The following is a 13,098-nucleotide window of genomic DNA, read 5'->3' as shown; positions in this document are numbered from 1 at the left end:
CTATATATACTGGTATGTCTCTTACCAGGAAGACAGACAGGATGTAAAACATCCAGACTTGTCTGGGAAGCTGCCTGGATTTTTGTCTGTCCAAGTAAACCTTTAATTGCAAGCGATAAGGTAACACGCAGACCTTTTGCCTGTGCTTCAGGAACCCCAAACTCCTGCATTAGTTTAGTGGGGTCTGGGCATCTCAACATTTTAACTGACCAAGTTCTGAAAGGGTGAATGAAACCTCAGTAGCGGGGGGCTTAGAGGCATGCAAACAGGCAGGATCCTCTCTGGGGTAGGAGAGTCCGCAATCCAGAAGGACGGAGGGGTTGGATTTGGGGATTGCACTGAGAGCAATGACTCTGCTTGAACCGATAGATACGGATCTATTGAACTGGTTCTTCCAGCACAGCCTGAGTGCCTGGACTCCTGGCATTTTTGTAGCGTAATAGCACATACATGAATGGTGAGGAGTGGCTGAATGAATAAAACACTGCAGCAGGAGCAATAATTTAGGAGCCCATTTAACAGACAATGGCTTTCAGGGCTGTAAATACCTATGAAAGCTTCTGGTCCCAAAGCCTCGGCAGAGCTGGTCTAGGCACTGCGGCAGCACTGGTGCCCCAACACTGGTGCGGAAGGCACGCGAGGCCGAGGGGCCCCGCAGCACCCTTTGCACCGGGACCCTCACCCAGGTGGTCTCTGTGAGCACTTCACACCTCATACCCAGCGGACGGGTTTGCAAAAGGACGTGGGGGAAAGGAGTCCCATTTTCCAACATTCAGGATCCGTGAGAGGAGCAGAGATTGCCAAAACAAGCCGTTTTGTATTTACAGACCTAGGTGTAGGCTGTTAAACCCACCTGGGAGTCTGATCCGAAGAACTTCTACCGCATCCTGCCTGTCCCCCAGGACCCTGGAGGTACCCGTCCCGCTGCTCCTCCACACCCCAGTGATTTTGACTGCCAGCCCTCATAAACACAAACCTGCATAAACCAGGGCTTTACGCCGGGGAGCTGAGCACTGACCACAACTGCTCTAGCTCCGTACGGTAGCCCTGGCTAGAACACGGTAAGAATTCTCCCCTGCGGGGACTTTTAAGCAACTGCCAATAATTTCCCAGGCTCCCAGTGCCAATAATAAATAAATAAATAACCAAGGGGGGGAAATGCAAATGGAGAGGACACGTAAAACTGCCAAACCAAATTCAGGATGCAAAAGAAAAAAGGAGGCGAAAAAAAAAAAAAAAGGCATTGAGAAGAGCACAGTCTAGCCAGTAACACTTCCCAGTCCCATCCATAGCTGAGCTCAGAACAGTAATTCCTTGTTTGCAGGCTCCTCTGTTAGAAGCTAAATGTGATTGCAGCTGAAGTACATTGATTAACCCAAAATAACTTTCCCTCAATTTGCTGGCTGCTCAAGAATACTCAGGAGACCTGCTTTTGTTCTGAACTAGTCACTCAGGAGCTCTGGCTCCGGTCCTTGTGCGTCTATTGAAACTGAGTGAACCAGAAAAACGCCAGGAACTGCACAAGGACACATAGTACAGTTTAATTAGTTTAGAGAGAGGAGTTTATTTTTCTTCCAAGCATCACTTGGGCAAATTGTTGTTGTTGTTGTCTTTTTTTTTTTTTTTTATGGTCTTGTTAAAATAATTTCATGGTTGCAGTTTTTGTCCCTGTGCTTAGCAAAGCAAACTGTAGCGGTTACAGCTGGTGGAGGCCTGAGGGGGAGGGCTGGGACAGGCTCTGTTGGTACAAAAAAAAAAAGTAGCGTGGCATTTTATCACACCGCTTGCAAAATGATGCGTTTAAAGGGCAGAATTGTCAATGTCAGATGCGAAGCTGAGGTACCTATTAATAAACAGCCTCTGCATAGGAAATTCTTTGCAGACTTTAATCAGGAATTTTCCATAGTAACGCCGTGTTCCTACAGTTAGCTCAGCGACAGCGGTTTAAATTCCACCCAATGGACTTTGCATTCGTCTTTGAAAATAGAAATAATACATGTGAGATCACAGGTGCTTCATTCCCTTCATTAGCAAACATTTTATGATGGCTTTTTATTCCTCCGCTTTCTTCCCTGTACGTATGTATGAGCTGAAAAGGGAAGTTAATTTTAGAATGACTGAAAGATATGGAACCAAATCTAGCCTAAAATTCCGGTTCAGGTCCAACGCTGTTATTATCATAAAAGTTGATCTAAGAGATCCTTCCACAAAGCGATGGAGATCTCGCAAGAGTCACTGCTCTCGTAAGCCCCACAATGTCGTACGTCAAACTCTTACAGGACTGGCTGTTGTTATAAATTTTTGGCCACATCTAAACAAGGAAATAAGCAGCTTCTGCTCTGGGATTGAACTCAGAACTGAGAAAATCGCATCGCAAGACTCGAAAGCACACGCCTCCCCTTGAGCCAAACTCCCACAACTGCGGGGCTTTTTCCGTCTCCGCATTGAAACGGCCCAGCCTCCCCAGCACCACGCAGCCACTGAACGCTGGAGGTGGAAGGGCCAGGCGCGTACAACCGCCCGGCGACACGAACGCCAGCCCTCCTGCCGCTGCCGCCCCGTTCCCTCCAGCCGTTCACAGTTCCTCCAAGGCGGTTTCAGACGTCTCTGCGCACGCTTGCCCGCATCCTCTCCCGAGCACGGCTGTCCTCCGCGTGTGGCCAAAGCCGCCATGCGCTGGCTCTGCGGCAGCCTCCCTGCCTGCGCAGCCCCAGCGCGTCGCTCTGCGATTAGCGGTTAGAGTCTCCTCTCGCGTTACCTGTCGTTCCCAATGATCGTCTGCAAGATTGAGGCCTAAAAGATCAGTGGTCCCACGCCTTGGGTCTGGCTCCGAAGTTACCCTCTTATCCCAAAGGCATTTTGTTTGCCAGATAGAGTCCCTGGCCGCTTTTCGGCGACGTTCCACAGGTGTTATATGCTACGCGTGCCACGGGCTAAATAAAGGCTTTAATTACCCCACTGCTCCAAGGGTAGATGTCTTTCCACTTTATTCTGGTTTCCAATTGTACAGGCCAAAGCCATCTCAACTGCAGCCGATTTATGCTTAGGCCACAAATCACTCGAGGCTAGAAGAGTATACCACGAGGTATCTCTGGCTGTTTGGCTTCTTCATATACCTTTCTCTATATGTTACATCCACTCTGAACTGCTGCTGAAGAGAGGACGCTGGGCTAGATGAACACCTGGTCTGACCCAAACTGCGCTCTATTCTTGGGCTTTTATAAAGATATTTGCTCTACAGCCTAGCAACAAAAGGCTAAAAAGTTAACCAATACAGACATCACGCAAATCTACCCAAAGTGCTGGAAAAATGACATCTGTAGGAAATGTTATAATAAAGAATCCGAAATTGTGTGTCTTATCTCAACTGCCAGTATCAGTGCATTTGAAACAGGCTGGAAATAACAGCTATTGAGACAACCTAATGGAAGTGCAAGAGGCTTCCTGTGGCTTTATTTCTTTTTCAGGAGCGAGTATTAACGAATTGAGCGCCAAACTCAGACCCCGCGTTCAGCAAAACTTCCACGAGCAGCTTAAGGAGTGATTGATGGATAATTTTCCAGATCTCAATAGTAAGAACAGCCACAAACACGAAAGGGTCCAGCAGCATTTTTGTGTAGCAATGTTTAATGGCTCAGTGTCCCATTGTGACGATTGTTCCCTGGGTCTGTGGGGGGAGCCGGTTTTAATCAATGGAGCCCTTTGGAATCAAATGCAGGTATTTACTCGAACGCGACACGCAGACCAGTGTTTGTCTAGCCAGCAGTCTGCCTGTGTCAGCTAATGCTGTGTTTGGAAGAGGTTTCTGACTCTGACAAAGAAATGGATAACCAGACATTTCCTCATCATCCCATCTAAAAATCCGGGAGAGAACAGCATCCATGAATGAGAGGAGAGACTCTCTGCAATCAGTAAAATGAAGCTGGCCTCTGAATCTCAGCAAATAAACAAAGCCGTGATCCCAGGTCTGCCCTCCGATTTTCAGCAGTATAAGGAAGCGGAGAAGACGGGCTGATGATTTTCAGTGTTTGGCTGTATGTCTGCTTTTTCCCCCCGGTGCCTGTGGGAACTTCACCAGACGAGGAGGTCAGGAGAGGGACCACCGCTTAGGTACCTCAGCATCAGGGTGCCCAGACCCTGACCATGGTTAGGGTCTTAAAAACAAATTGAAACAATGACTATGAGACTCTCAAGTCTTGTCTCTTCACAGAAGAAGAATGATTATCTCCTCTTTCCAAGCATACGGAGATGCCCAAGGTCAAATACGAGGGGATAGAGCCCATCAGAAGCCCAGAGACTCTTGAGGAAATGCCTAATCCGATGAATTGCCACAGCAGATCCCCTTCATGTGACACGCTGCACCGCTGCCCCGTGTTCCCTGCCCAGGGAGCCAAACGGAGATCAAGCTGAGTCACAGTTCCTAACATCGATTAGGCCGGCACTACTACGTATGATGCTTATTATTACTTAGTGCTTGATAAGGACAGGATCCCGTTTCACTTGTGAGGCATCTTTAGACTCTGGCTACAAGCAGATAATTCGTAAAATAAAGAAATGAGCATGTCTTACACCTCATAAGTGAAATCAAACAGGGGTGAAACCCTGCCTCATTCCAACAGTCGTCAGTAGATTTTTTAAATGTACATTAAAGCAATGTTTCTGTAAGTTGGGAGAGATATGAACCCGGAATCAGAGGCTATGAAATCCTTTGTATTTGTACAGCCTCTGCCAAAAGTGCTTTATTAGCAGGTCACAAAGTCTCATAGGCTGGAATTTCTGCAGTAAATTGCATTCAGGCTGAGCTCACAAATCATTAGCAGTGCAATCTTGTTTATCCTGCTAGGACTTGGAGTTTGTCCTGTTACAAAATCAAAGCAGCAAGGTTGAATGGTTCCAAGTGAAAAGCCTAACGAATGAATAAGATTCTCTGAGGAGGGACAAGGGGGCCGGAGGGACAGTCACTTAATGTAAACATGGCCGGGTGATAGCATGTGAATGGTGCTGTTGAGGTGAAATCCCACGGAACTGCCAGAGAAGCACATCAGTGTTACTGAGGGCCCTGTTGTTTATTCTGCAGCTTGCTGGGGAGTTTGCTCTGGATGCCAACAGCCCCTGAAACAGGCTAACAGCAGTTTTTTATTCCTCCACTAATGCATGTGATTAGGACGTGTACAAAAGGTTCCCTGGGAAATTAAGCATGCTCCAAGTTGGGGGGCTCTGCCTGGTGGGGGGCAAGGCACAGAGAACTGCTTTATGGGAAGAAGATGGTAACGGTGGTTTCATTACCAAAAGCTTCTAAATTAATATATCTTATTTAAAAGACAAAGACATATTCTATATATTTTTCATGTGACAAGTCACCAGATTTTGCTCCGCAGAGCTAAGGCTTGACCACAGTGCACAGGTCTTCCCTAATACCTGACACTGTAGCTCATTGCAGCGGGGCTGTGCCCCTTTCGGAGCTGCTAGTGCAGCTCAGAGCAGCCCAAACTGGAGGGTCCACATAATGAGGTGTCTTGAGAAGCAGGCATGACAGGTTGGAGGAGTTGAGGAGGAAAGGGGAAGGTCCAAGAGAAGCGTTCTGGCGGTCCCCGGGATGGGCAGTGGCCACACAAGGACCTGCTGGCTGCACAGGGGCTTCTCTGTCTTCCACAGGGCTGGGTCAAAGAGCACAGAGCTTTTGTTCCTCTAAAACACCAGCTTTTATCATTTACTGTTAAACACTTAATTGCCAATTTATTGGTGAAGTTTCAGGTACTACCTAGACCACTTGGTTCTTGGGCTGCACCTCGCCTTACTTTTACCATATCCTCCACTCCATGCTACTTCTCAAGCACAGGTATTATCTTTGGCTACTTCTTCATATAGTGCTGCCACCCACAAAGCCCAGCCTGTGGGCTTGTTGAAACCTAGTATAGCACAAAACATGGCTCAAATAACTATCAAAAATGGATACCCTTCATGTATTTGAGACAGATTTGTCCTCTGCACCAGTCACCTGCTATAGTCCAACAGCATTCTCCAGTTTAAAGCCTGAAGCCGCTTTTTCTGGGAGCGGCATTGAGATTCTGGCAGCCCATCACCCATCACAGATCATCAAAGCACCCAATTTGCAAACAATTCATAGCCTGAAATGCATTTGCCGCTATTCAGCAAACTCTTCTGCCTATCAGCTGAATCTGGAAAGCAGATTTGGACCAGGAGAGAGCAACAAGAAGGAATAAATGTTGATTTAGCAGGTAGTTTTTTCACAAAATTAATTTCTCCACTTCCAAGACAATGTTTTATAAGCTCAGGCTAACTTTGCAGAACCCTGAAAATCACCAAGGCGACGCTAAATGTCAAGACTGGCTAACAGCAAACGAGCCATTGCAGCATTGCGCACGTGAGCAGAACCGTGCCACCTCTGCAGTCTGTGAGCAGGGAAAGCCACACACAGCTTCACGTCACGTTCATCAGTAATTACACAGAAAGCAACACACTATGACCTGAACAATAAACAACCAGGAATGATACAATGCTGTCCATGGATTACATATAGCTGGCAGAGGGTCAGAAATTGGGTTCAGTTCCAATGTGTAACCAGAAAGCTATTACATCTCATGTGAAAAGTCAAGATTTTTCTTTCATTGCAGCGTGTATTATCATTGCGTGTTCCCAGAATAAGAGCTTTTCGCTTCTTCCAATTCAGTAGAATACCTTTTCATGTTAACATTTACATTACCCTCTCCGAGTACATGGAGCACTGTGTATGAGAGGCGTCGCATTTGTATCAGCTCATTCAGGAACTTATTTTGTGGTATCCTGCAAGTTCGGTATACAAAACACATAGTCTGATTTTTACAGCAATTGTACTAAAATGACAGATTTAAAAAAAGAATTAGTAGCAAGTACCCTTTGGATTCTCTCTGCTTGAATGGCACCTGTACTGAGAATAGATGAATGCCATGAGAATGCCACGAGCAACTATTGTCATGCTTTCTTCATGGGCTCCCGGGTGCATTTTCAGCATTTGCTCTATTATGTTATATAAATAGACATTGAGGAAGGGGAGTTGCACATCATCTTTGAGTATCATTGCTAATAATGGATTAGATTCCCCTTTTCATTTTTCAAACCCGTCTACCTCTTTGAAGGAGCCTGTTTAGGGGAAAATCCTTTGCTAATGGAAATTATAGTCAGAACCACTTCTAGAGGTCTGTCAAAACCCATCAGGACTTAATTCTGCTACGTGGTGTAATCAGTCCAAGGGCTGGCATGGAAAGAGACAATCTCTCAATAAACGCTTGCGGAAGCAAGGCTGAAATTTTGGCTCCGCAGCTCCAAAAAAAAGTAGATGCCTCTATCCCGACTCCTCCAGCAGATAACAGTATCACAGCTCTCCTGCCTCCTATGTGAGCCCAGCCCTTACAGAGCCAAAACCTGCACGCGTGCCTGCGTACGCCCTGCCCCACACCCCATCAATCCCGCAATGAGCATCTGCAGCAAGCCCTGCACCACATAAAATCATACTCTAACACCAGAAGAAAAAAATCGACGTTATAGGCCAGCTGGCATTAGGCAGGATGGGAAAGCAAGAGCAACCGCCAGCCCTCTGAGGCACTGCAGCGTTGAACTGTGTCAGCCCCTGCGCTGCTAATTCGGTTTTGTGGCTCCTCGGCTCCAGAAAGAACGAGCAGCACCACGCACTGCAGGTAAAGACGCTTTCAAACTACAAATTTCCAAGAAAGTCACTCTTTCGGGGAGTTGAAACATAAAGGCATTGCGAGAACATGCATGGGGAAATTCAGCAAAAACCTTCGTCAAATGGAGATGGAGGCTGTGGATTTACCGCTTCCCTTTTCCCCCACCCGCTCCCCGGTAGCGACGGGCACGTGCTCAGGCAGCAGCAGCGCTGGTGCTTTCGCAGGGCTGGGGCGGGGGGAGAGGCGCGGGGCAGGGGCGCGCACGGGCGCGCAGAAGTCATCGACGGGAGCCCCGCTGGCAGCGGCAATGAGGCCTGGAGACAGCAGCCAAACGAAAGGTCACCATGAAGCCCCACGGCGGGACTGATGTTGGCGCTTGGCTGTGAGAGAGAGAACGTCGCTGGTGCCCAGAGCTGCCGCAGTGATGGGCTCCGACCCGGCCGGGGAAGATCGGCCGACCAACCTATCCCCAGCCGCAGAAGTGCCGCAGCCCTGCAGCGGGACGAATAAGCGACGTGGGACTCTTGTAACTCGGACGCACCCGGACGTGTAGCACCGGCCGAGGTGCAGGGGTGTCCCCGGTGCACGGGGGTCGTTATCAGACCAAGGCTAATTCAGCCTCGCGGCTTCGCGCCGCCAGGCACAAGCACGGAGGTGAAGGAACACACCAGCGGCACGGCCCCGGAGCCGGGAGCGCGGCTGGCCGGCCCGGCCCCGGCCGTGACGCGCAGCGCCGTGCAGGGCTAACGCCGCACGTGTACCTCAGCTGCCAAGTCCCGCTGCGAGAGGCTATTCTGGGAGCTGGAACAAAAGAGAGCATCCTGTAGCAACCCGAGCAAATACCTCTGCAGTTGTTCGTGAAGGTTTTCCAGCTGGGAAGAGGTTATGTTGTCAGTGCACCTGCTGTGGTTTCCTCGAAATATGGAAAGAATTTTTGGGGTGTCACCAGTGAATTCACTACCTGGCAGAGCCATTGCACGCGAAAGAAACCCTTGAGAACCCATTGAGCTTTACAGACTGATCTATGCAGCAACAGCGTCCGTGCAACCTGCGCCCAAACCCGCTACTTCATGCGGTGTTTTATGGCTAAAGGGGATTTACGGTTCAAGTAGGCATGCCCTGTCTCTGCGGGAGCTCAGGCCTGTTTGCTAAAGATGAGCGAGGAAGGGGTCCGACAGTGTAACGGAGCACGTTTCGGAGCACGTTTCAGAGCATGTTGCAGTGGCTTTGGCTTGGGTCTGTGCTGAGTGTGTGCTTCTGGGAATGAGCGATCACAGCCAGAAAATCCACCTCTTTCTTGCCTTTCCACGAATTCCAGATGCATTGGCAGCTCACCTCTGGCCTGGGAACAGCCAGCCGGGAGGGGAAAGATGTTGGGCAGTTTTCTGCCCGTGTCTCCCTTCAGAGGCTCTTGGGTTTTCATCTGTTAGACTCTCACCCTACCCTGAGCTGAGGTACATAAGCATAGTGTATTTTAAAAAGCGGCTTCTTAAAAGACAGGCTTGTGTGACAAAGTCAATGCCGTGGTTGTTAAGGAGAATAAAGTATTGATTTGTCTATGTTTTTTAAATTACTTGAAACTGTGATATGATTCCGCCTTAAAGCAAAAATCCAGCCTGTATTTCACCATTACAGAAGCGGGGGGAGAGAGAGATTCCTGCAGAGATTATTGTATTTGTGAGACTGGGTTTTTTTCCTCTCTGCACATGAACAGCCCATGTGAGACTAAGTACTTTCCATGTGACTAACTCATTCGCATGCTTGCTGTGTAACAGGGCATTTAAAGCATCAACAGGCAAGGTCAGAGCCTGTTTGTTGATGCTAATGTGAGAACAAACATTGCAGAAAAAATTAGGATTATAAAAGTACATCTGAGTTGCCCCCAGGTCCATTCCCTTCTGGGGAACAGCCTGGGTTTGCCGGGGACTCTCTCCTCTCTGTCCCTCTGTGCTCTCTGGCTCCGAGATAGAAGGAGCCCCACCGGAGCGGGAGGGAAGGGGAAGGAGCCGAGCCAGGCACCGACACGCCGACGCGGTGCGTGGAAGCACGGGGTCGCACAGCCGCCGCGCTGGTGTCGGTACCAGCCCCGGGGAGAGCTTCCTGCTTCCCCAAACAGCTCTTCTCTGTCCCTGCTCCGTTAATGCGGTATGGTATCCCCAGGAAGCGGGGAGCTTCTTAAGCTTTCACCTTAGTATTTACTAGTGTGATTATTTAGATTTGTATAGTCTGTGTTTGGTTAGGCCTGCCCTTTCTCCACCCAGCTCTGCGCTTGGGACAGCACCTCTGAGCAGGCGGGAGCTGAGCGGTCGCCCGTTGGCAAGAGCGGGCGATGAAGTGGTTCATGTCCTGCCTCAAACCGAGATCTGAACACATCTTCATTTTGTTGGTTTGTTTAAGTTTCCCATGTTCATAATGGTGGTTGAAAAGAGCAGAGGGATCAGAGTAGCGTATGTATTTCAGAGGTACGAACCTTTTGAGGAGGCATTACATTTTTAACCTGAACTATAGCCATTGCAGTAGGAAATCTTACTTGACTACAAGAGCAGAAGTGGGAGCAATCCCCCCCAGGTGGAACTGCCAGCAATGTGTACAGCTCCTTGTCTCAGATAGGAAGGAGACGTCTCAACGGCTGGGTCGATCACCAGCCCCTCCGACATCTACAGCAAAGCCTGGTCACCCCAGCCGTGATTTCCAGCCTCTGTGTGCCCCGCTGGTGAGATCTGCTGCGAGTTGCACCGAGGTGCGTGAGCTCTGTAGCTTCAAGTGCTGGTGAGAGACAGATCTGAAGGATCAAGTCCCATTTCTCCATGGGGCCAGTGGAGTGAGGGCAGAGCGTGGCGTGCCCAGCCTGCCCAGCCCCGCTGCCCTCCGAAGCCTGAAGGGGAGGGAGATGCTGCCTCAGGTACCCACCCTGTTCTTGGCTTTACGTCTAACATACCCTCATTACTGCTGCAACACCATTAAACACCCTTTTTTTTTTCTAATGACTGCTGGAACATCTTTGTAATCTTTTTTAAACCTTAGAACTGTACAGGAGGTGACAGCACGGTAACTATTTGCAGCTCTTCTGGTTGTTTATCACTGACGCGGCAGACACGACTCTGGGCTGCTGCGAGTTCGGCAGCCCTGGGGAGCACTCCTGACATCTCCAGTTCTGGAGGACAAATGTGTGAATGGACAGAAAGCAGGGAGAGAAGAACATTTATTGATCCGCTGCTGGAATTATAAAGGGGCTTTACAGGATTACTGTCAGGGACGGGCTGATTGTGCTGATTAAAACAAAGTAAAATGAAGAGGGACCAATCAAATATCCCCCAGCAAGAAGTGATGAAGTTGTTCAAAGCTCACATAACATAGAGCCTGGTCTGCAACATTTCTAATGTTTGATCAATTACTGGCGTAAGCTTGTAATTAACACTAATGAGATGTAGCACAGAAATCCTTGAAAACTGTTCAAATCAAGTTTCAGCTGCTTTCTGATCCATGATTTACACTGCAAGTAAAATCCGTTTTCTCTCCAGCTCCTGGTGCTGCACAGTCACTCCTCAAGACACTCACACTGTCGTTCAGCAGCAACTGCATTTTGCTGCAGAGGCAGCAACGCATGAACCTTGCTCCTGGCATTCAAATAGATGGGAATGGACAGTTATCCAGGCTTCAAAGTCACCACCAGCCACAGGCTTAGGTGCCGGATACTTCTTGGTTTTGCCAACCAATTTGATCATTGGGCTAAAGGTCAGGAAATTGTTTTCCTCTGACTTTACAATTCCGTAGCCACTTTCTTCCGACTCAGTGCATCTAAAAATCCTGGGAATAGAGAACTGGCTCCCTTTAGCCTCTTGTGCGTTTGACTCTCTCTAATTCCTACAAAAACACATTAAACCTGAATGAATCTATACAACCTGAAATGGCACTGACCAGCCTGACCGCAATCTCTTTTGCTTTTGTTCTGCTGGAGGATCAGCTATGTAGCTGTACAGAAAAACCGGGAGCTCAGTTTATTCGCAGCCCTTTTTTCTGCTCTTTACAAGCATGTTGAAAGTGAGTTGTAACTTTCAGCTTGGGGAGTAAAACTGAAGCCACTGAGGGGTTAAAATACAGGATAGAGAAAGAACTGGATATGAAACTAAGAAATCCTAACTCTGTCACCCTTGAACACAGTGGCCACAGCGAGGGAAAAAGGTGAAGTTATTTGTCGCGCCAAGAGCAAAATGAATGGCAATTGAAAGGCGGCATTTTGATAGGCAGTAATCATTAAGCTGTAATTAGCACAAGGATGCAGTGATCTGTTCAAATCCCAGCTAAGCAAACAGGTAGAGGCTAAAGACAAAAGTATCTGCAGAGTTGCCAACCTTGCGGCTGCAGATGCTGAAGAGGCACAGCAGAAGCAGCGCGGCCGCGCGCTGATCCCCCATCTTCTACGGCACGACACTCTGGACCTGCCTCCTATCGTCTGACGCCGTGGAGGGAAAGCAGCAGATGAGTTGGTTTTGGAGAACCACAGTGGTACCCTGCTGTGCCCCAGTCAGAGCCGGATTCACAGCAGGCGTCCTGGGCAGCCCGCAGAGTCCGGAGGAGGCCGTGGCCAGGATGAGCAGCCGGTGGGGAGCTGGAGCTGCCGGGCAGGGTTAGGTGGGGAGCCAGGGGCTGGCCGGGCTGGAGCACTGCTCAGCCGGGAGACCACGCTGGGTGCCGCGGCCGGATTGGACCTGCAGCTCAGTGGGCATTGGAGGCTCTCCGGACAGGATGCGGGGCAGGGGTATGGTTGGGCTGAGGGGACCGAGGGCTCTCCAAGATGCTCAACCCAGAGCGTACTGCAGCAGGGAAACAACACCTACCGCAGAGGAGCCACTGAAAATCAGGACAACAAGGTTTTAAACCGTTTCCTCCAATACAACAGCAGTTTCAATCACATTTATCCACCATCAGTGAGACATTTGGAAAAAATGAGCCTATTAGTAGCAAACCAAGGTTAAAAATATTGTGCTATTGAAAAGTCTCACTTTCCCTCTCCTACAAAGCCATTCTGAAAACTAACCAAGGGCTGAGAGAGACGTGGAAACTTTTCACTTTGCCTTGAGGGTGTAGTCAACTTGTCACTGAATCTAAAAATAGGCTTCAGAGTATTGATTAACCCGTCTGAAGGAAGCAACAATGAATTAGAGAGAAGAAAATAAAACCAAGCAAGGTTTTAGCGCGTATTTGACAGCAAGATCTGGGTTAGGAGTAGCAGAACATCCTTTATTACTAGTGAGTGACTGTTGCTTTGTAAAGATACTATATTTTTATTCATTTTCAGCCAGCAGTACAATTCCTACAGAAGTCCACTCAGCATGGTAGGAAGACCTTTTTCCTAGGATAGTAATTTATCTATTCAACGATTTGCTCCTGACTAATTTTTTACTTGTGTCCT

This window comes from Phaethon aethereus, assembly GCF_964289735.1.
Source record: "Phaethon aethereus genome assembly, chromosome: 14".
NCBI classification, from domain to species: domain Eukaryota; kingdom Metazoa; phylum Chordata; class Aves; order Phaethontiformes; family Phaethontidae; genus Phaethon; species Phaethon aethereus.
This window is presented reverse-complemented; position numbering follows the sequence as displayed.